We start from the raw sequence: 21,979 nt of genomic DNA on the forward strand, positions 1-21,979 counted from the left end.
GGAGTCCACTCCCAGTCAACTCGCAATCACTGAAAACAACATCATCTTAAAGTAAATCCTGATGGTATTTTCCCACAAGATGCAGCTGGGTTAAACTCATCATACTGCAGAGTTTTTCTAACAAACTGATCCCACACAGTTTTGCCAAAGGCGCTTGTCACTAGAGATTTTTTCTACTCCCAGGAAACACAACAAGACAGTCAGAGTTAGACACAGACATACTGAGAGGTAAGATTTGAGAGTCTTTCTTATTGACGTACAAGCTTACCCCCAGCGACCTATAGATCAATGATGGCAGCACTTTTCTTCCCTTAGCAGCTTTAATGTTTAAATACAGAAAATAAACTAAGGCAGAGATGTAAACATTGGGGTCTCGGCCAAGTGCTGACTTGCAGTGCTGAGCTTTATGGTTAGTAGCCACCAAGTGAACTGTGAACTGTAAACTGTGGGGCTTAATGTTAATTGTAACAGACAACACGAGTGTGTTGGCTCCTAAATTTAGTCAAAAAAATAGAATTAATGCCTTGCGGTTGTATTCCTCCGCCAAACAGCCCAGTTGCAGGAAATAGGGCCACAATCTGCCCTTCCTGAGTTACAGCGTTGAATAATGGAGAAGTGTTTTTAAAGAACATTATGATGTCACAGTGAAGTTTACCTTAGACCATTTGGATATTAAATATCATCACTTCACATCATTTTATCCTATTAGACATAATTAGTGTATGAATTCATGAGTTATGGTCAAAAAATTGTGTTGTGAGGTCACGGTGACCTTGATTCTTGACCTTTGACGACCAAATTCTGATCAGTTCATCCTTGAGTCCAAACTGAATGTTTGTGCCAAATTACAAGAAATCCCTTCAAAGTGTTACTTGGACATCGTGTTCACGAGAATGGGAAAGACAGATGGACGGACAACCTGAAAACATGATGACTTTTGCCGGCGTGGAGACATAGCAATGAACTTCTAGGGTCGTGTGATTTTGGGGACCTTAAAAATAGAAAGAAGGGGCTTACAATTGCCTTTCATTTAACCTCTTAAACCCAAGACTGTCTTTCACTTCCTTTACTTCAAGTCTTAAGGCATAGCTACAACATCTCCTTAGGCTACTCAGAAATGCCATAGTTTGGCATGTGAGTGATGTGAAAGCAGTATTAAATGGTTTCGGGCCACTTGGCGGTGGTGGAAACAAGCTATAAACACAAAATTGATATTTTCTTTTTTTTCCATTAAGTTAATATGGTGAAGTTTAGCAAACAGAAGCCCATTTACACAAACATATCCAGTAGATATTAGTAAAGCATTAGTAGTCATTTGGACTTGTTTCATTGAGAGCAACTGCTCTCAATCATCGCCTGCAGAGTCAGGTGATGATTCACACTGGGTTCATCACTACAAACAACCCCTCTTACATTACACACAGTCATAGACTCATTGTTACAATAAAAATATTGGTTAGTGCAGCTTAAAGGGGGTAAATAGACAAGCACAATAAATGTGTTGGTGGTATTTATGGGTAACATGCAATTAAAGCTTAAATGTGCTTAGAAAAATCACATACTGCACTGAATACACATTCTAACTTACACCTCAAACAACCTTCAGCAGCTAGGTTCTTATAAGGCCACATTCTTCAAACCGAGTTTCACACTGAAGCCCAGATATAAGTGATGATTTTCACAGGCCCTGTTTGCTGTTTCACTTGTGTTTCTCAACACATGTGTGCAGAGGCGTCTCTTCTCTGAAATAAAGATTTAGAGGCGATGAATAACTGTCTAAACCAATATCAGAGTGTGTGGGAGGGAAAGTGGCAAATATCAGCCATTGGTAATACTCCCAGCAGTAAACATACACAATGTCAGGATATACAGTTGCACAGGCTCTAAATCTCTTCCCGACAGCTCTGGCATAATGTTACAATTCCCTTGCAATAATAGAGCTTTTATCCTTGTAGGAGGCCTGGTTTGTGGCTCCACACTAGGAATGCAAATATGAATAAAAAGTTAATGCTCAGAATGATATCATGCTTAAATTAAGAACAGCACTAGATGTAACATGCAGGCTTTTAACTCCTCTTCACTGTAGTCAATTAAGTTTAAGGCTTTACTCAATTTACTACAGGCTTACTTGGTGCTGGACCCTCGCAAAGAAGAAGAGTGTTTGAATATGTTTCTGTACTTTAAATGAGCCCTGTTAGTTTTGCAGCGGTTCAATCCACAAGTCTTTACCGAGTACGGTGGGATATCATCACACAGGCCTGGAGCCTCAGGCAAGATATTTGAAGCAGTTTACTCTGTGACCATGATAATGCTTTTATTTAGAGGTTATTTACACTGCCTTATTAACATCTTTTTTGACCGATAATTGGCAGCAGTCTGGTGTCTTTCTGAATGAACTGTATCTCGGACCTCAGCAATGGCTATTACATGTATTCAAAAACACAAAGGATGTGAGAGGGTTTGGAAAGTGAAGGCACCAGTTTCTGTGTTTAGCATGTACACATTGTCAGCCAGGCTTTGGGGTGCTGAGAAACGATAATCTACAACTGACAGAGGCATCAAGCTCAAGGCTAACAGCTTGACTAACACCAGCAGATGCTTACGGCTGAACCTACCAGCTACACTGCATCAGCAGCATCCAAATGTGGGCAGCTGCCTTACATACACACAAACCTCTGTATATTCACTAAAAGCTTCACAAGCTGCAAAATATATCTCCCTGTCTCCTTTTTCTTCTATCTCTGAAATTTATCCAAGTTATTAATTATTAGTGTCATCACAACTCAAATTGGTCTGGTCATACAGAAAAGGTGTAAAACACACACTTCAGGTGGTTAAATAAACAGTCCCAAACATTAATATCCAAACAACATTGTAAATCATCAGCAGTGAGACAGTAAGTATGTCAGCATACAATCTTATCTTGTTTATTGGGGCTTTGACAGACAGAGCTCAATGCAAGTTTTACATTTATGTGACTGCTACCTCTTTCTCATGTCCAGACTTGGTCTTGTCCATTCCCACAATGCTATAGGTTAGGGAACTACTGTCGGTACCACGGCCACACTAGACATTAAAGAGTATGAACTTAAACAAAATGTAAGATATCACCGTGATGCACTGAAGCATCATGGGTATTGCCCCCGTGCAGCCAGTGTCAGAGCAGCTTTGGATTGCAGTAAAAACTGACAGTCTTACCCAGAATTACTCTCACTGCTACATGCTGCTGGTCCAAATGCTGAAAAAGAACAATGAAACGAGGAGGTTATGAATAAAAGGATGTTTTCTTAGCCTGGAGATGGTGCAGTGGTTAAACGTCCTCAAGTCTGAATCCACATGAATCCACACTGGCTGAGGCTCAGATCCCACCAGAACCTTCTAACCTGAGTCTTGGCAGTTTCAGCTTTATTCAGCTTTTCTACTGACCGCAAAAAGCAAAACAAAAAACAATAATGTGAGACATGGACTGTGTCTCCTTCAAAACATGTTTCCACTAACTTCAAATGTACCATACCAATTACAGTACTGTAAACAAAATGAACAAAAGTTCCATTACAATGCTGAAGGGTTTTATCTCATTCATGTCAGCAAACAGAGCGGTTCCTACCAGGCAAAGCTGGTGGGACATTAGCACTGCTCCTCACAGAAAAACGCTATGATCTGTGCTCTATACTATAAAAATGTATCCCAGAATTGGATGTAATGCTGCATTTTAACCCATATCAGTGAGCACTGAGTTAAAAGGGGTTGTTTGCTGAACACTTTGGGGATTTCTACAGCTCTTCACACATCGAAAGTTTTTAATGTTCTGAGGCAAACGGCCAATGAAGTTATCATGACGTGGTCAGCTGTGACATACCATCTCATCTGGAAAAGCAATATAGCCTTAACTTGGCTTCCATGTTGAGAATACAGAGGCAACATCGTCCCAAAGACAAAGAATTTATAGTAGAAGTGACCTCTAGACACGATGCTGTGTCTGGAGATGACATTACTTAGATCTTAGAAAGATCTCATGGACACGAAATAAAAAAAATAAATTAACTGAGGTTTTAAAATTAGGTTTAGATTAGGATAAAATATGGCACAATAATAGACCCCCCCTCTCTTTCTTATGACATGCACAATGTGGCTGCCATTGCTACCAGCATCTGCCTCCCACATGCTGGGATGCTGCGGGTCTTTAACTGGTTTTAATGAGCAGGGGCAGGCGACACTGTTTTTACTTCAGTCAGCACTTCAAACGCATCTGCATGTATGGAAGCAACTGCCAGCGAGTTCACATCTGACATTCTCACTAATAAACTAACTGAACCACCGACTACCCCTGATTTACTGTCTGTACTGTGCGAAGTATGTACAGTAAGTACAAAATATTACACTGGACATGATTCAGGGCACATCTGTTATTTGCACTGATATTCCGAAGACTATGCCAATAGAATAAATGTATCGCATGACATTAAAACATATTGTTTTCTTAGCTTAAATGCAATGAGATTTGGGATATGGGAAAGGAATATATCATTCACTAAACTCCTCCCTCAAACAGTGGCTGTCCAATCACAGCCTAGCAACTGTAACTATAGGGAGTTTATTGCTCTACCGTAAACTGTAATTGTTAGCTTACTACCTAAGTAGTAACAGAGCAATACTTCCATGCCAAGGAGCATGCCATTAATTACATTCATTCATAGAGCCAAAGGTTACGTTAAAAAAGGCCCACTCATGAATACCATATACCCTGTTTAGTATTTCTCCTCTGTGTGGAAAGTGGTTCTGGATGCTATCAGATTTGGGGGGTAATGTTGGCAGCTCTTTAGTGGGTTTAATCCTGGCCAGCGTTACCCGAAATGAATGGTAATACCAAACAGAGTTTAAACAAAATAACAGCCTGGTGCTGCATTTTTACACATAATACACTGCAATGGAAGAGCAGTGCTGTTGGTTTATTTATTTACATATCTTCTGCATGGATCATCAATTGGTGAGGATGCCAACATTTTGCCTGGGACATGCAGCTTCTGGTCTTTTACCACATTGTGTACATCTCCACCAAGTGCATATTTAAGACCCCCAGAGCATTTTCTACCAACTCCTTGTTGTCTTTTCAGATGGGAAAACCAGTGGTCACTGGTTACATTACATGCATATATCACTACACCAATGAAATATGATCATCAATAACTTTTAACGGCTGTAATGCTTTCATAAAAAACTATAAATAAATATGTCACTACATCACAAACTTGATTAAGCATTTTGGTTAAAAGAAAAAACTTATTTCAGGCTATTTAGAGTCTATGATATCAAGTTTACCATCGCACATCTAATGTGACGCAGTGTTCAGAGGACATTTTATCAAAGAAAGATGAAACTACAGTTTTTTTTCACGCAGGTGGCTCCAGGAGAAATTAAACTTGTATATTTACTACATGGAAGATGTGACTTCATCAATAGCTCAGAAGTTGCAGATTTATTGAATTTGTTCCTTTCTCTCAGATTTCAGTTCTTGCTCTGGGGAAATGGGAGCACTAACTAGACGACTAACTGTGGCTTGTAACCACAAATAGAAACACAAATTCTGGTGTTTTGGATAGTAATCACTCAGCTGCTCTTTCTGCTCTCCACAACATATCATTTCTCAAAATCAATAGCAACATGTGTCAAACCAAAATGGGAACACAGACAAACCGTAACTAGAAAGAGATGATCTGAGGACAAAAGTGGCAGTTGTGGTTTCAACAAATTTACAAATCGTGTTATATTGCTGTTTGTACCTTTTCACATCCTCTAGTTTATTTTAGTATTGTTCGGACAATTTTGCAGGACTAGAAGTCACAAGAGTGAAATCAGGTTATCATATCGACAGGACATCCCGTAAGACACAAGCATGAGCATTTGTAGCCAAGTGATGAAGACAGATGTAGGCATGAGTGGCAAGACCTTTGATCCCAACAGTAAAAAGAGGCCTCATCCATACCACAAACTGCCCTCACGGCCCGGGGCGAAGGGCACAGCGTCTTCGTTAAAGGCTCCCATGCTTGTAAAACACTCAGAAATAGCGCTGAGCATGGTGAATCTACACCTATTAAAACGCATTGGGTTTCACCTGACATCACTGCTCTGACTTGGATGGGCTGTTCTGGGAACAGAATGACAGAATAGTCTCCACTGGGGATTAACGCTAAGAGACAATGGACTCGTGACATGATAAAAGGAGGACTTTCAACATTTTATGTCGTTAACGTAAGCAACAGATTATCAAATGAACAGTACACTACCACTGTTGTATTGACAGGAGCCGCACAAACTGCGGTTCTGACAAAAATACTCAGTGATACACATTTATAAAACGGGTTGTTGCTTTGATGCCAGTGTCCTGGGGGACCACAGGCCCTCTGTCCTGACTGTTTTATCAGCTTGATGCTTCATGAATGATCCTAATTTTTATAAGAATACAGCAAATGATTACTTCTGTTTGGAGTCCCCAGCTGTGAAACATGACTAAATACTATGGATTTTTATATCCTCTGTATCTGCGAGGATGAGCAGCACTGCCCCTCCCTCCCAAATCCCAAATTTGAATTTATACCATTGGAGTTTTGTTCAAGTTTGTTCAAAAGAGGTCGAACGGTTCGACATCTCTGGGGTCTAATTGACGCCAAACATAATATGTCATTCTGTAGGAAAACATCATGAATGACCTTTTGGCAAACAGAATGAACATACCATTTCTTCATGCATGGCCCATATAACATATAAAACATGAAACTATTTTTCTTAGTCGGCATAAAAACTTCATCAAATATGCACCCTCGCTGAGGCAAAGGGAAAGATTTCCACTTCATTCCTCTCCACATGCTGGGTTTTAATAAGGTGAGTGGATCAGACGATAAAAATAAATATATCTAAGGAAGGAAATGGTTGATTTTACAAATATTAGCAGTAAAGCTTTTGTCAAAACAGCAGTACCAGACAGAGAACACCTCTGCATTCTTATAGAAGGTGATGTGAGCTGTCTTTACTCTGTTCTTGTTTAGACTGGTGGTGGTTTGGACCTTACACTGTATGATGTAGGACACTATATTACTATGCAGTTCTAAGTGTGGGATGAGTGTCTACTGTTGGTGCTACTGTAGCCTTGGATCTAATTCTATCAAACAATCACAATGACTTCTGTCAACTTGATTTCCCCAAAGATGGAACCACTCTTATTTAGTCTACATCCAAAATATCACATGAGTAATTCAACCCACATTGTGTGCATTGACAGATTCCAACATTTATATGAAACTGATAACCATGTAGTTTAAAGCCATATAACAGAGGCACAGACATCCTCATCAAGACCTTGGCCCTGCGCGCGTTTGCATTAACAACCTCAGGCACCTCACAGCAGCCTCATTAATCATCAGCAAACAGGTGAGCTAAAACTAACTGAGCTGAGCCACAGGCAGCGACAGGCTAATTCAGGCTTGCAGTCTATCCCTAATAGAGTTCCAAGTACATCTTTATAGTCCCAGGACAGGCCTGACTCACCAAGTCTTCCACTAGGAGGGAAATCTAATCCCACAGGCAGCCCGTGAATGTGCTGAGGAAAAATAAACAGCTCCAAGAGCAAGCAGAGCCACAGTGAAAACAGCCATACTGTAAATACTTCCACTCAGTAGATGGACCTCAGATCATGGGGCTGCGCTGACAGTTACGGAGTGACACTGTCCAGTGCTGCTTACAAGCACTGGAAACTGGCTGGAAATGAGTACCAGGCTCACTTCCATCTACATCCGTGAATTTAGATGTCTGAATCAGAGCTTAATCCCCATGTCCAGTAAAACACAGGATTGCTCTTGGTGACAAGCATGCAGCGGCATGACAACCATGTCCCAAACCTTACAGCAGAGAGAGAGAGAGAGTCCAAAACAAATTTACACCGGGCAATGCAACGTGCAATGCAACCGTTACAGCCAGAGTTTTTGCATCCATGGGAATCCCCACTCTCTCCCAGGTTCCTCCAGGAGCCAACAGAGGGGAAGCTGGTCTTACCTGTGACCGCGGCTTCCCCTGCACACGCATGTGGAGGCAGACGAGCAGCAGAAGAGCCAGTCCTGACAGCATTCTCTCATGTGGCCACAGAAATGTTCAACCAGTCACTCAGGCTTCCACACAAGTCCAGTGGCTGCTACCGTCAGCCTCTTCCTCGCCACTGCAGCTCTGAGAATGCCAAAAAACCCCTCTCACTACAGAGCTGATCTCTACGAGCTCCCCTTGTAAACTGAGCTGGGGGAGGTGCAGCTAGGGGAGGTAGGGGGGGACTGGAGCTTTTTTAGAGGAGGGAGAGTAAGAGGTAGAAAATGAATAGGGGGGGGACGGGAGGGAGGGAAGGCAGAGAGAAGAGTGTGTGGCAGCTACTGCTGACAGCAAATTGGAAGCCAGGGAGGAAGTTTTGGGGAATATTTTCAATGTGACAGAAAAAGTAAGAGAGGAAGGAAATTCTTGCGGGGCTGAAATGAATGTGTAAGCAAAACCACTACGAAAACTGTGTGCAAATAATTGGCAGGTGGGCATGCCATCTTCACGGGATGCCAACAAAGAGGAATTACAGAATTACACAGTAAAGCATGCGATCGCCTTCATGTTTGTTCCTAATACTACAACCACACAAACCAGAAATAAGGGCAAATAATAAGGTTCCAAGGTCTCATGGACATCCTGAAGTGGAAATAGTCCCATATGAAAAACACATTTTTGTTTTTTTCTGCTCACTCTCTCAAGATACAGCAACAACAACTCAAAAACAATAAAAACCCCTTTGCCCTCTTTGAGACTCAACTCATCATATGGTTTTCCTATTGCCCCACCATTGTTTCCACGACATTAAACCCTAATTCACCAAGACATACTGAAGCAAGGAGTACACTCTTCATCCTCCTATCTGACAGTTGGTTTTCTCATAAAATGATATAGACAGACCGAGCACATCGGGGATGTTGTGGCTGGACCTGTTCCTGCACAAAGAGACTTCTGCAAGCATGGGCCAGGGACGCATGAGATAATTGAAAACTTTTCTGTTTTGAAGTGGCACACGGAGACCACAACAGGCTGCTGCACGGTCTACCATATGCACCGAAAAGGCTGTGTGTCAGATGGGCCGAGCACCACGGCACACATGGTGGGAGTGCAAAGGAGAGGAGAGGGAGGGAGAGCAACGAATGAACAGACAGGATGATATGGCACAGAAACAGAAAGAGGAAATAAAACTACTGCCAATCTTTATGGTGGGATTTTGACTTTTTGCAACTAATGGAGATCTTCCCTTGACTTTTACAAGCTAGTGTAAGTTTAGTGTGCAGTAGATATCTGCTTAACTCACTAAATACATTTGCTGTTATTTATGCCATAAAATATTGGGAGATGTGTGGTAGATCATGCAGCCTTGTGAATATTATATGGATATTTACTTTCCTCTTTAAATTGCTGTTTTACTCACATTCAAATGCACACACTGCATCAGATCTCTTCAGGTGTGAAAATGAAAGCTATCACTTAAAATAATACAGCTGTTTTTTAACCAAAGTACTACAAGGTTTATTTTATTCATTAAAGTCAAGTAAGTAAAGTAAATGACCTATTTTCTAAAAGAGAAAAATCAACAAATCTGGCTCACATTTACTAAAATCCTACATTAGGAGTATACTTGACATTATTCGTAACAGTTCTAATACAACTACATCAGTTTTGATTAGATTGGCCATATCACAAAATCTGCATTAATTCACTATTAGCTACAAGTGAGTTGTTGTGATGTAAGTTATAATTAAAAATGCAGCTTTTGTGATTTGAAAATTGCACACAATATCAGATATAAACATACTGCATTTACATTTGCATGGGAAATTAAAAAAAAAAAGTTCAAAAACAGATTCAGTTTTGGAGAATCCAGTATACATACAAACATACAGCATCAGTTCAGTCCTTTGGGAAGATGCACGGATGCAGAGAGGAGCGGCAGATGAGCAAATAAACAGATACATATAAAGTATGGAGCCTTCTGTACATTCAATTAAGGGACTACAGGATTCCCTTGGCCTTGACACTACCAACTGCTAATTTGCAACGTTTTAAACACCAGCTCACAGTAACATTAACAGCTTGGCACTTCAGATTTATGTGTGCACTCATTTGTAAAGCAAGTCAGCTAAACAGACTCAAATATTTGCTTGGTAATGATATTCATGTTGGCACTAAACTCAAGTCACAACCTGCCACTTTTTCCAATATTCTGCAACAGCAAGCAGAGACACTGAGTGCAAGGAAACAAATATCTCCACACCTGCAACTGGCGTGGCTTTTGCTGGAACAGTGTCAGCTGAGACACACACACACAAACACACACACACACACACACCAGGAAGCATAACATACAGTATTCACAGTAACAACAATCTCTGCAGTAAAACACAGCACAGCTGCAGACGTGTAGGCGGGGATTGGTCTTTTTCAGCAGCATATCCGTCGCGATGAACCTACAGACATGGTCTCCTGCTCCCCTTTTACTGCCTCTGATCTGGACAGATCTCATTATGGAGGCATAGCACCCAGAGGTCGGGCGGGGCCAGACTGACTCTCCAGTACGCCCCGGGGTCTTTGTTTCCTTCAACAAGTGGGTCAGCCCTGAAGCAACCTTGGCTCCAGGCGCTTGATTCCTCCAGTCTGCAACTCACACACGTCAGAGTCATGCTCTACAGCAGGTGGGCTCAACATTACTGTACACTGTGAGGGTCCGGCAGACACACGCTCGTACAATAGCTGTATTCAGCTCCTTTTCTTTTACTCTGTCACATTTCCAGCCCTTCTTGGCGTTGGGTGGACGTTTAAATCCAACACTCATTAGCAGAGACATGACTGCAAACATTTTAGCAGGTGTGGCCTCAGTGGGAAACCCTCTACCTGGCAGCTGTAACACCTCTGTCAATAATCTGCCTTACATCATGCTCCATACATGCTCACACTGATGGATGAGAAAAGAGGAGGTAGGAAATCAAATCAAACAAATCTCAAAGTCAACATCTCCAATTATTTATCCTCCCCCTCCTCCACACAGTCTAATCTGTTCACTTGATCAGTAAAAGTTGAGAAAAGGCAAAAAGTAGGAAGAGAAAACACATGATTTTTGTGCATCTGGGATATGTATTAGTCAGCAAGGCCAGGCATGTAGGTCCCCTGATTGCTCCCTTCAAGCAATGTATTTGACTGAAGAAGGCAGGAGTGGAATGAAGGGAGGAGAGCTGATGAATAAAGCAGGTCGAGAAGGGATTTGGGCTGGGAGGGGCAAGGTGTGGCTGTGGGAGACTGCTGTTTCTATTTGCTTCATTCATTCATTCAAAAAAAAACAGCTGACAGAGTCTGCAGAGAAGGATATAATATAGTTAGTGTGCACCAGAGGTTCTCCTACCAGGTGCTATCCTGAAACAACTGTACTGCAAGCAGGGTTTCACTTCAACCAAACACCACAGCAGCTCATGTCAGTGACTGATCAATTACAAAACAAAAAAGTAAAAACAAAAAAGAATACAATAAATGAAATTACTTTAACTACTTTAGCCACAATAATGGGTGCAACTGTTCCCCAAGTATCATTTTAGAGACGTCTCTACAGTACTTTCCTTGGGACATCTGTTATTCACTTGTCATTCGTGTTAGTATTGTATTTCTACCACTTGTCAGAAACAGATTAACAGAACAAAGTAATATCAGTGGCAAAAGAGGAAAGTAAACTGGTAACTTCAAAATATTAAACAAATAATTACAAAAATAATTTTATATCACATAGACATTTTCAATTTCATAATTATTTTTTACAAAGTAGTTTGAACTACTTTTTCCAAGTAGCTTTAGTTAACTAAACTAGATTTCTCCCAAGTGTAGCTTTGCTGCAGCTCAACTTCTTCCAGTGTAAGTAATTGGTATTTTGCAAAACTATGCTTTAGCTTCCCCAACACTGAATCCAAAGCAGTAAAGGTCTGAGAGCATCAGAGGAACTATTGTGTGAACAGGAAGAGGCCTGAGGCTCCACCAGAGCTGAAGTGGACCGTAAAGAGAACTGGATTCTCTTTAAATTAACTCACAATGCAATAATTTAAAAAGAACTATATGTGTAAATGCCCTAACTTTCTCTCTGAGTCATCATTTTACAATTAAGTATGGCCAAAATCACAGCACAGCCGTTGTCTTTAACTTATGTGTTTGGTGATTTCATCAGACTTCATGGTTATAACATCAGGATTTTAGTGCAGAGCAGCAGCTTGGACATGGTTTGGAAGTTAACATGTAGTCTCAGAGGGCTGTGCTTCACTACTTCATATTTGTTCCATTGTCTTAAACAGAAACATGTAAATTACAACAGCTTTATTAAGAATTTGGCTGTATTAAAATACTGTGAAACAAACAGATAAAAGGGTGAAACCAGCTGACAATGGGCTGAATGCAAACAGCCTATGACGCAGTCCAGCCATATGCTATATTTTGACCTAGTCTTGTTTTCAGTTAGTGAGAGTTGATAGCAGACACAGACTGTGGCCCGTAAAGGCTCCAAGCCTCATTAGTTACTCAACAGACTTGACCTCAACAAGAGGCTTTTGTGAAGCACAAAACTGTGACTGACTGACAAGACAAGGAATTAATGGACAAGATAAGTTCTGTTAACTCATTCATCTCTGTTTTATGTCTTTATAGACCTGCTGGACGCCTTCTGTTAATAAAGCTGTTAGACGGCATCAGATAAGAGTCATTTACAATGGTGTTTGACCCTGAGCAGCAGAAAACCTAAAGAACAGACACACTCTCTAAGTGACAGATTGCACAGCCACTAACACTTCCTGATATGGCAACGCACATTCATCAATAGAGATTTATAATTAAGATGTGTTCTCACACACACATATTCCCAATGACATATAATGACATACACATATAAATGCAACATTCAGTCACACACCCACACTGACACCTTCATTTCTTATCTTATTCTCAAATTACCTTAAATTCCTGGCGCCCAGCGAGCGCTGACCACACATTGAGAGATCCAGATCTCTGACATTCCAAACAAACCGATGAGGCATAAAATGTGCTCAACTGTCTCTTCAATTGACAGCCACCCAGATAGCAGCCAATCACTGTCAACAGCCGTCTGTCTGAGGAAGACCTGTGTGGCTGCCGAGCGCTAAAAATACTTGTATCTGTATAGTATACCCTCATAAATCTGTCTCAGAGACCGGACACTGGGACCTGCTGTGCGTCAGCCACCAAGCACAATATACATCAGCTGTCCCCCAATCACTATCATCAATCCATCTTATCAGCCATGTATCTATCTATCTATCCATCTATCTATCATCTGTCCATCTGCTTGTCTCCACACAGAAACATACATACAGAACATAACTGAATGAATGACCACGGGTCAGTTAATGAAATCATGGTCATAGCAAGACAGGACTAAAGAGTGGCACACTCTGACAATGGTAAATACATCATAGAATAGCAAAATGCCAATAATGATGATAATATATAAAACATCTTCCATATCGCAGTCAACTTTTCAATTTCCCATTTTTTGCTCCTTTATACTTTGGTCTAACCTCCTTCATCTACTCGTGAAAGTATTTTTGGTGTTCATTTGAATCAAGACCAAGAGAAAGAGTGCATGATTCTGATTGTGCAAATACTTTCTTTATTTCGGCTGACATAAATATTTGAGAGTTGTTGTTATGCTGAGCTGGCAGAATATGATCAGGAAATGGAACTTCAACACAAAGCTGGCTTGACTTTTCCTGTGGTCCCATATTCCTGTGTGGTACCATACCAACATACTCCAGACAATGTATGAAAGTTACCTTCATACAAACATTTATTTATACTGCTTTTATGTTTTTTTATTTGTGAGTGAACAATTTTAAGAGAGAAAAAAAAGCAGAACTGAGTAACAAATAAAGCCATTACTTAGAGAAAATTTGCAGACCAAATGTAAAATGCAGGAAATGAACAGAGAAACCACCAGTGTGTTGAAAACATATCAAATGGGACAAATGGGACATTAAATGCAGACACTATGCTTTCTCACAGCTTGGAGGAGGCCACACTTACAAGGTTAAACACTCCCCTGTTTCCCAAAGAGAGACTTTATGAGCTGTAGCAGAGCCCAGCAGAAGTATGACAGTGCAGAACAAGTGTCTAACCCCCAAACCCTGAGCACTCAAGCCTACCAGAGTAACACTGGTCACACAGAGCCAGCAAGGGCCAGTGAGAGCCAGTAGGGGGGACAGCAGACCCCCTATCAAGATCCAGGACGTTTAGGCCAAACTTAGACATCAATCTGTCATCTCCTTCACATCTTAACTTTTCAGCTGCCACTTGTCTTAACTAACCTCCAACTGGAATTCTCATATTCAAGCCCTCTTGACAGCAACAAATGCCCTAACAAGTGTGATTAAGGATACTGTTTCGCTAAAGCTCCAGGGCTGCTGCTCTATAGCTGAACCTGACCTTTGACTCCCTGTGGAGGGAAGTTAGAAAAAGCAGTAGCTCTATTCCAGAGGATAAATTGAGCATTACTTAAAAGCCTATACTTAAGTTCATTCATGTTTTGTTTTCTTTACATTACAGGCGAAGCCATACTTGCACGAAGACGAATTCCTGGCACTAAAGTGTTTCAAAAACTGACCTCAGGCTACGCACATGCCCCAAAATCCATCAACTCTGGATGAAGATTCACTGTTACATTACTAATGTCATAAAAATGTAGTCTGTATTCTGTCCAAAGCTTTATATATAAGGAGACTATACGGTGTTATCTGCTTTTCTACAATCACCTAAATATTAGACAGCTGTTATGATTGGATGGAAAATCCTTCTTAGCAACTGAAAGATGCCTGGAGAGCCTTCTTTTCAGGACTAGAACTGAATAAGGGAAAGTAACTGCATATGAAGGAATGTCCTATAAGATGCAGGACTACAATTGGCTGTGTGAGCTGTTATTACAATGGTATCTGATAGACCACACTGTCTGTATGACAATGTTGTTCTGTGAGGTTTTAGGTAAAAAAAAAATGATAGTAGCAGTGAACTGAGCTCATCTGGTATTTCACTAATCACTGTGAACAGAGGTGGTGGAGAACTTTCACTGGGCGACAGACCCATACATTAAAGAATATCAGGGAAAACTCTGTAATAGTACTACAGTAAGAGAACTGTAAAATAGAAATCAAAAAGTAACTCACATGTTGGTTAATTCGTTAGCTATACCGCTAACCCCATTACCCTGCTCTTGCCCAATGTGGGCAGGCTACACCCTCGACAGGTTGCCAATCTATCACAGGGCCGTCACATAGAGACAAACAATCATTCACGCTCACATTCACACCTACAGGCAATTTAGAGTCGCCAATTAACCTGCATGTCTTTGGATTGTGGGAGGAAGCCAGAGTTCCCAAAGGAAACCTCCGCAGGCACAAGGAGAACATGCAAATGTGGTTTTCAAAATCTGAAAAACTATCGGTTATGTCTGTATGATTATTAATATTGAATAAAATGTCATGTTTTGGAGGGACATTAGCTTGCTACCAGTCTTTTTGTTTGTTTCTCTTAATCATAGTTTTTAAATTAATCATAACCATAGTAAGTTTTTCAGTTTCATTGTTCAGATTGCAATTTGTCAAAATTAAATAAAAGTGAAAGAATAAAGAAATGTGGCAGATTGATGAGCAGTCTTTACAGTGTTTTCCCCATGATGTTTGGAGTTTTACTAATTAGGACTGCTGTGTTATGTTCCACAAGCCAGCAAGGCTACCAAAAACCTAGGCTACTGATGCCTTCAGCTATTTCCTTTAGTCACATGACCCTTACATTGCAGGTCCCTCAAGTGTCTTCTAAAAATGTCTGAAGAAATCATACATTCAGAAGAGCTAAAAATCTGTTTAAATCCCTAGACTGATATTACAAGCACTAATTGTAAAGACAGCATTTTTCTTCAGTGAATACACATCATATCTGGTACTGTGAGTCCAATAACTGAAGACAGGCTCTTCTGACATGAATCCATAACCATCTGCAGTGGGTAATGATGGGGAACACCCTGTGAGTTTGCAGCTGGGGCTTGTCGTGACAGAGATGAGACTGAGGTATCTCCACCAGTCTGTGCCAGGCAGGCTGTATATCAGAGCACTCATCCCCCTTTTAACAAGTCTGCCTGTCCACCTCAGCGGGGAATGCATTAAACAGATGCAGCTGTCAGAGGAGAGAAGTGAGGAGCGGCCCAGGCTGTTGTTTGATGAGTTTGGGCCTGAGCCCTGCGCTCAGGGTGCTGGGAAACATGCCAGTCAGGAAGGAAGGCTGTGGCTGTGGCTGGGACCTTGACATTACACTGGGTCAGACACAGCCTCGTTCTATCTGTCATCTTTATTAAGAGACAACTATACGTCAAAACCCATGCTGTAGTCTGTTGTTGAATTAATGCTGATAAAAACGGAATTAAAACGTTTTACAGGCTCGTGCGAATATTTGGCACATTTCTCATCCACATAAGTCAACAAGATTTAAACTTCAGCTTCCGTAACTGATTCACTGATTGACTCAGATTTCCTGTTATTTCATCATCGTCTCCAACCTAACTGTGCTGAGCAGAAGGAAGTAGTGCAAACCAAGTACTGGGTCTATAATAGTCCAAGCAAGATAGATTTTTACCCTCAGCTGGGCCCACCACCGGCAGCAGAGAAGTGTGTGGTCAGTGATCGCCCTTTAAAAATACACACACCCTTCTCAAATGCACTTCCTTGGTATAAAGGGAGAGAAGTCGCAGCTGAATGGAATTCCCACCATAAAGGGATCTTTCTTTCACTGTTCATCTGAAATGACTAACCACGTTCAAGGGAGTTTCAGCGCCTCAGAGCTGGCGTTTTCAATGTGCTCTACACACATGTGAATCATAAGAAATGTTCAGTGTTTCTACTTTACAAAGATAAAAAAAAAAGTTGACCTAAAAAAACTCATCAAAGGATACCAAATGTATTCAACATAGTCCTATAATTTTACTAAACTGACGTAGTGCTTTCCTTCTTAGTTCATGTGCAACATATGACTTGATGCAATAAAACATAACTAAAGAAATAACTGCAAATCACATTATATATAGGATTTACAGCTCAGGGAAAAGCCTAGGTCATGTCATAGTAAGGCACTGGCACTGCAGTTGTTTGAACCAGATTGGAATCAAATAGTATTTTTGTAGCATTTCAATCTATTTCCGAGGAACATTAGCTATTTTATACGATATGTTTATGCAGCCAAAAGTGATTAGTGCAAAGATCTATTGGTAATGAAGGGAGAGTGTTTGAGACTCCATTTAAGCTTTTAGCAACTGACTATTATACTAATGTACAGAGACAGAGAGCAAGAAACTAACACGAAGATACTGCAATGGTTCAGTCCAACACTGAAATCATCCTTGCAGACCACTGAAATAAAAAAAAAAAGTTTTTGTATGTGCACTCCAAACCCATTTATTTCATCAGTTGTCTGCTGAGCCACCCAATAAAGAGTGCAGAGCTACTCAGCAGTTTTGAAGCATCTCTTTGGAGCCATCTGACACAGGACGAATCATGATGGAAAGCAAAGCCCCGGCAGCACACACAAAGAGAGAGGAGTGTCCTTAACAGTGAGCAACTGCTTGGCTTGCCAACACACTCTCACATTCAGGATGTAGGCTGTCTGTGAGTAAGCACCAGCACTAAAATTGAATGACAAAACATTGGCAGGCCATTGAAATGTGTGTGGGCATGCCGAACAGGGAAAAAAACAGCAGAGTAACCTTGAAATCTGCCATGTGCTTTACTGTACTATTCAATTGTTTGTGGCACATTACACATCAGATGTTTTGATGTACGTGTGTCTAGGCCACAGACCACTACACCTGTTATGCTCGGTTTGAACTGCTGACAACCACATCACCAACCACTGCATCCCTCCTCAAAGTGTTCAGGACAGGCACTAAGGTGTCAATATAGCAGACAATTTATGGCAGCCAACAATCCGCGCACTGAGATGGAATATATAAAGGTGAAACCATACAAGTTTGTCCCGTCAGACAAAAGCGGAAGCACTGCAAATGACAGGCGATGAAACTTAAATGACCATTATTTGCCTCATTAATTTTGGTTGTAAAACTTGATAGACACGAGTCTCTCTAACAGGTCAATCTGAAGGTGTCACAGCATCAGATTCAGAAATATGAGATGGAGGCCTGCAGAGGCACCAAGGGGCAAAGGTCAAATGGACAGGGCTAGGTTGTTATTCATGCTGCATAAAAGGTGCCAGGGAGCGGTATCAGGGACCACACAAACTGTGGGCTGTGTGGTAGGAGACATTGTTTCCTCTGTCATCAGCAGTAATGCATCCCCACACCAAGCACATGACCTTTACGGTTTGGTTTGTATGGAAAGTTAAAATAACAGCTTAATTGAACCGTATTTCCCTCTGACACAGAAGCACAGTCCAAATGTTTTGAATTCATTTTTCATCATGTATCACGATTAAGCATCAAAAAAACTGTTCACTGCTGCAACCTGCAGTAGAGAACTGCAATGGGACCAATATGAAAGCCAAAACTAAAATTACCTCCAGACAGCACTGTAAAGTACAATAACTCACAGAATACAGAAGTTACACCATAAAAATAAACAATGGTAACGTAAAACACAGCTTACATTTTCACACTACAAGTCTCCCTACAGACACACATTCACACACACTCAGAGCTTCTCAGTTCATACAAAACACAGCGCGAGTGGTGCACTTCCTATGAATCTATAAAACAGAAAACAGAGGCACGGTCACTAATTCTTGTACTTTTGTATGCTGTGTATATAAGGGCTGTAATTTTGGCCAACCAAGTACATATCAATCACTGTGCAACAAAAAGCACACAAATGTGTCACTTGTTTAAATGATGAATGAATTTGAATATTTCATTTAAATGGAAAATATGCAAACACCTATTTCTAAAAATGGTAGACTTTCAACATAATGATTTTTTTTCCTTCCAGCAAAATGTACACAATCACAAGTCATCCATGTGTTTTAGGCTTCTAAGCTCTCTGAGTGCTGGAAGGACAGGCTCTGACCTGCTGGACTGTCTCTGTTGTAATAAATAGTTAGACATTATTATATGGTTTGATCTGATAAGAATCAGAGTTATTAAAGTCCTGGGCAGAGCTCCAGGTTGGAGTATAACACTTCTCAGTGCCTTAGGGACAGTGCACCAGTTTGTACAGTAGCTACTGTCTGTGTGAGATGAATACTCAACCATATAGTGCAGAAGTGCTTTGGTTCAAATGGATTTTCATAGGAAAGTGTATAGTTTATTGTTTTGGTTTATTGACTGGTTTTAATGGTCTTGAAAATATCCAACAAAATAGTCAGGAAAATGAACACACTGAGTTTTTCTTAATAAATGTGACAGACAGACCAATGAAAAGTGAACCAGAGCAGCACAGGGCGGTATTGCTACAATATAACAACCACACAAGCAGGAATCAAACTTACATATAAACTAAGACATAAAATCAATCTTGGTTTGTTATTGTTGTTTGTCAGAGAAGGAGTAAACAGTCTGGTTTCTGGGCTTACCATGGAGCAACAACAGAAAACCAAAATTTTATGTAATGAATATGCGAAACACGTTGTAAAATACAATCGTGGTATATACTCGTAAGTGGCCCGGTTGTAAAATTCCCACGGAGTGAGAATTCAGTTTGCTCTCTCTCCATGCATGAAAATTCCTCACAGAATATTAATTATATGATGTTCCTGCAATTCCAGTTCTAGAGACCATCAAACAGTGTAGCACAAATAGTGGACCTTCCTTCACTGCAGTAGTAATGCCTCATCTGCTTTACCACAGTGGCTGGTTGGCTCCTGAGCAGAGCTGGAAGCCACCAGGGCCACATTAAAACAGGGCACTTATTCCACATGGACCTCGACTGCGGCAGCAGCCCCAAAAACCAAAGCTTAAAGGTTTGCCACTGACAAGCAAACAGCCGAATGGTGTAAGAACATATCAGAATGTGATATGTCGTCACTAAAAACGGGTCTAAAATGAAATCAAACCTGTTAATATTAAACATTTCCAGACAATTTACATCTGACTGTCAATTATACACTCTTAAATAGTTGAATTTTTTTGGTTTTCCAACAGGTTTTTAAATAATATCCTAGTATTATTAATATGTCATTACTATGTCATCATTTAACAAGCCTGTATTATAGACTGGGGAGTCTACAGCCACGCTAGGGACCCAGTGACATTTCTACTTAGGTACAGCAAGATGCTAACATCAGCATGCTAACTGTTGCTGATTAGCAAAGTGAGCTCAGGGTGATGAAAATGTCATCAGTCTTGCAGTCATTTTTCATAAACCAAAGCACTGGACAAAATGGTATTTTGACCTGCTCTTGGCACTGAAGAACAAGTGAATGGATCACTGAAGTTTATTTTTTAATTAATCCTCTAGGGACCTTGAATATCTTGAGCAAATGTTACAGCATTGCATCTAGTAGTTGTGAAGATATTTCTCACTGAAACACAAAGGACAACCTCATGGTGGCACCAGAGGAAAAGTCAGGGGGTCACCAAAAGTCAGACAGATTGATCCTCTAGGGACCACGAATGTCCCTACAAAGTTTTATAGCCAACCATCCTATAGCTGTTAAAATATCTTGGTCAGAACCAAAGTGGTGGAGACATAGCATTTGCATGGCTAAAAATATGTTACACATCTCTTACAGAGTTGTCGAATGTTACTGATTTTATTTTGAATTTAGAATTTATTAAATTCAAATGTTTCGCTCAACTTTGATCATTCACTTATTGTGTATTTTGACAAGTTATGAAGTATCATGTTAGGTCAAGCAGAGTGTGCCAAACCAGCTGACCGTCAGCTGATCCAAACAGGCAGCAATGATGACTGACACTTCAAACAATCTGTTTGAACTGCCAACTCCTCATTCTTTCCTGTGGCTCCTTCCTGCTCCATGCTGCTGCTGATGATGAATAGCTGCGCTGCTCACTCCCTCTACCAACCCAGACTCCCTCTGTTATGGTCTTTTTTTTAATCAATATAGTTACAATAATATCTCTTGCTACGTGCATTATGTATATTCCATATGCCACAGTATGTATCTACTGTCCTTTTAATCTTGGACTGGAAGAGCAGGGCCCAGAGTGCCAACTACAAAAGTTTATCAATTTCCATAATCATGTTTAATTCCAATCATGAGAGCGGCTCTGCTTCAAATTCAATTATCCAGATGTTTTTACATTATCTCTTGGCTTTAACATTGGGTGATCTCCAGTTCAAATGGCTAGACCAGCTGAGAAAATCTCAGTGGGGAAAGAGACGAGAGAAAAAAAATCTCTCTTTCCTGAAATATTGCTGATGAGTTTGAATCCTAAAATAAGGCAGGAAAATAAATGATTAACTTTTTGTGTAATTGCCTGAACTGGACTCATGAATCCCAATTAAGTTTCAACCCTACTCATGTGAAGGATCATAGTGTCGAGTCTGTTAAGAGTGGAAATGTGATCAAGGCCAAAATGAAAGATCAGAGGGTTTTCTATCTTGATTAAATCTTAATGTTGCTAAGATTGTCGCTGGATTACAGTGCATGGGAAATACACGGGGTTAACACAGCAAGGTCAGCATGACCAACTGGAAGTGACCTTCAACATATTTCTCTGAGTTAAACCCTGATCAAAAGAATGTTAAAGTGAATCCAGCATACTGAATACATAGCCAGCCACAAGCAGGCCCACACAGCAACTCATGTCTTTCCAACTCTGTGCTCACAGGTGTGTTTTCATGGTGTGTATTAAATATGGGGTCAAAAGTACAAATATGTCCTACATTGAGATCCCAGATCTCCTGCT

General features: G+C 40.6%; 1 protein-coding gene across 1 annotated transcript in view; it reads right to left on the reverse strand.

Moving 5' to 3' along the window:
* thsd4 (thrombospondin type 1 domain containing 4) overlaps window positions 1-21,979 on the reverse strand; it is a 42,553-nt gene that overhangs the window by 13,076 nt on the left and 7,498 nt on the right. The gene's annotated exons all lie outside the window — the stretch shown is intronic.

This window comes from Seriola dumerili, unplaced genomic scaffold, assembly GCF_002260705.1.
Source record: "Seriola dumerili isolate Sdu_G_001 unplaced genomic scaffold, Sdu_1.0 BDQW01000003.1, whole genome shotgun sequence".
Lineage (NCBI taxonomy): Eukaryota > Metazoa > Chordata > Actinopteri > Carangiformes > Carangidae > Seriola > Seriola dumerili.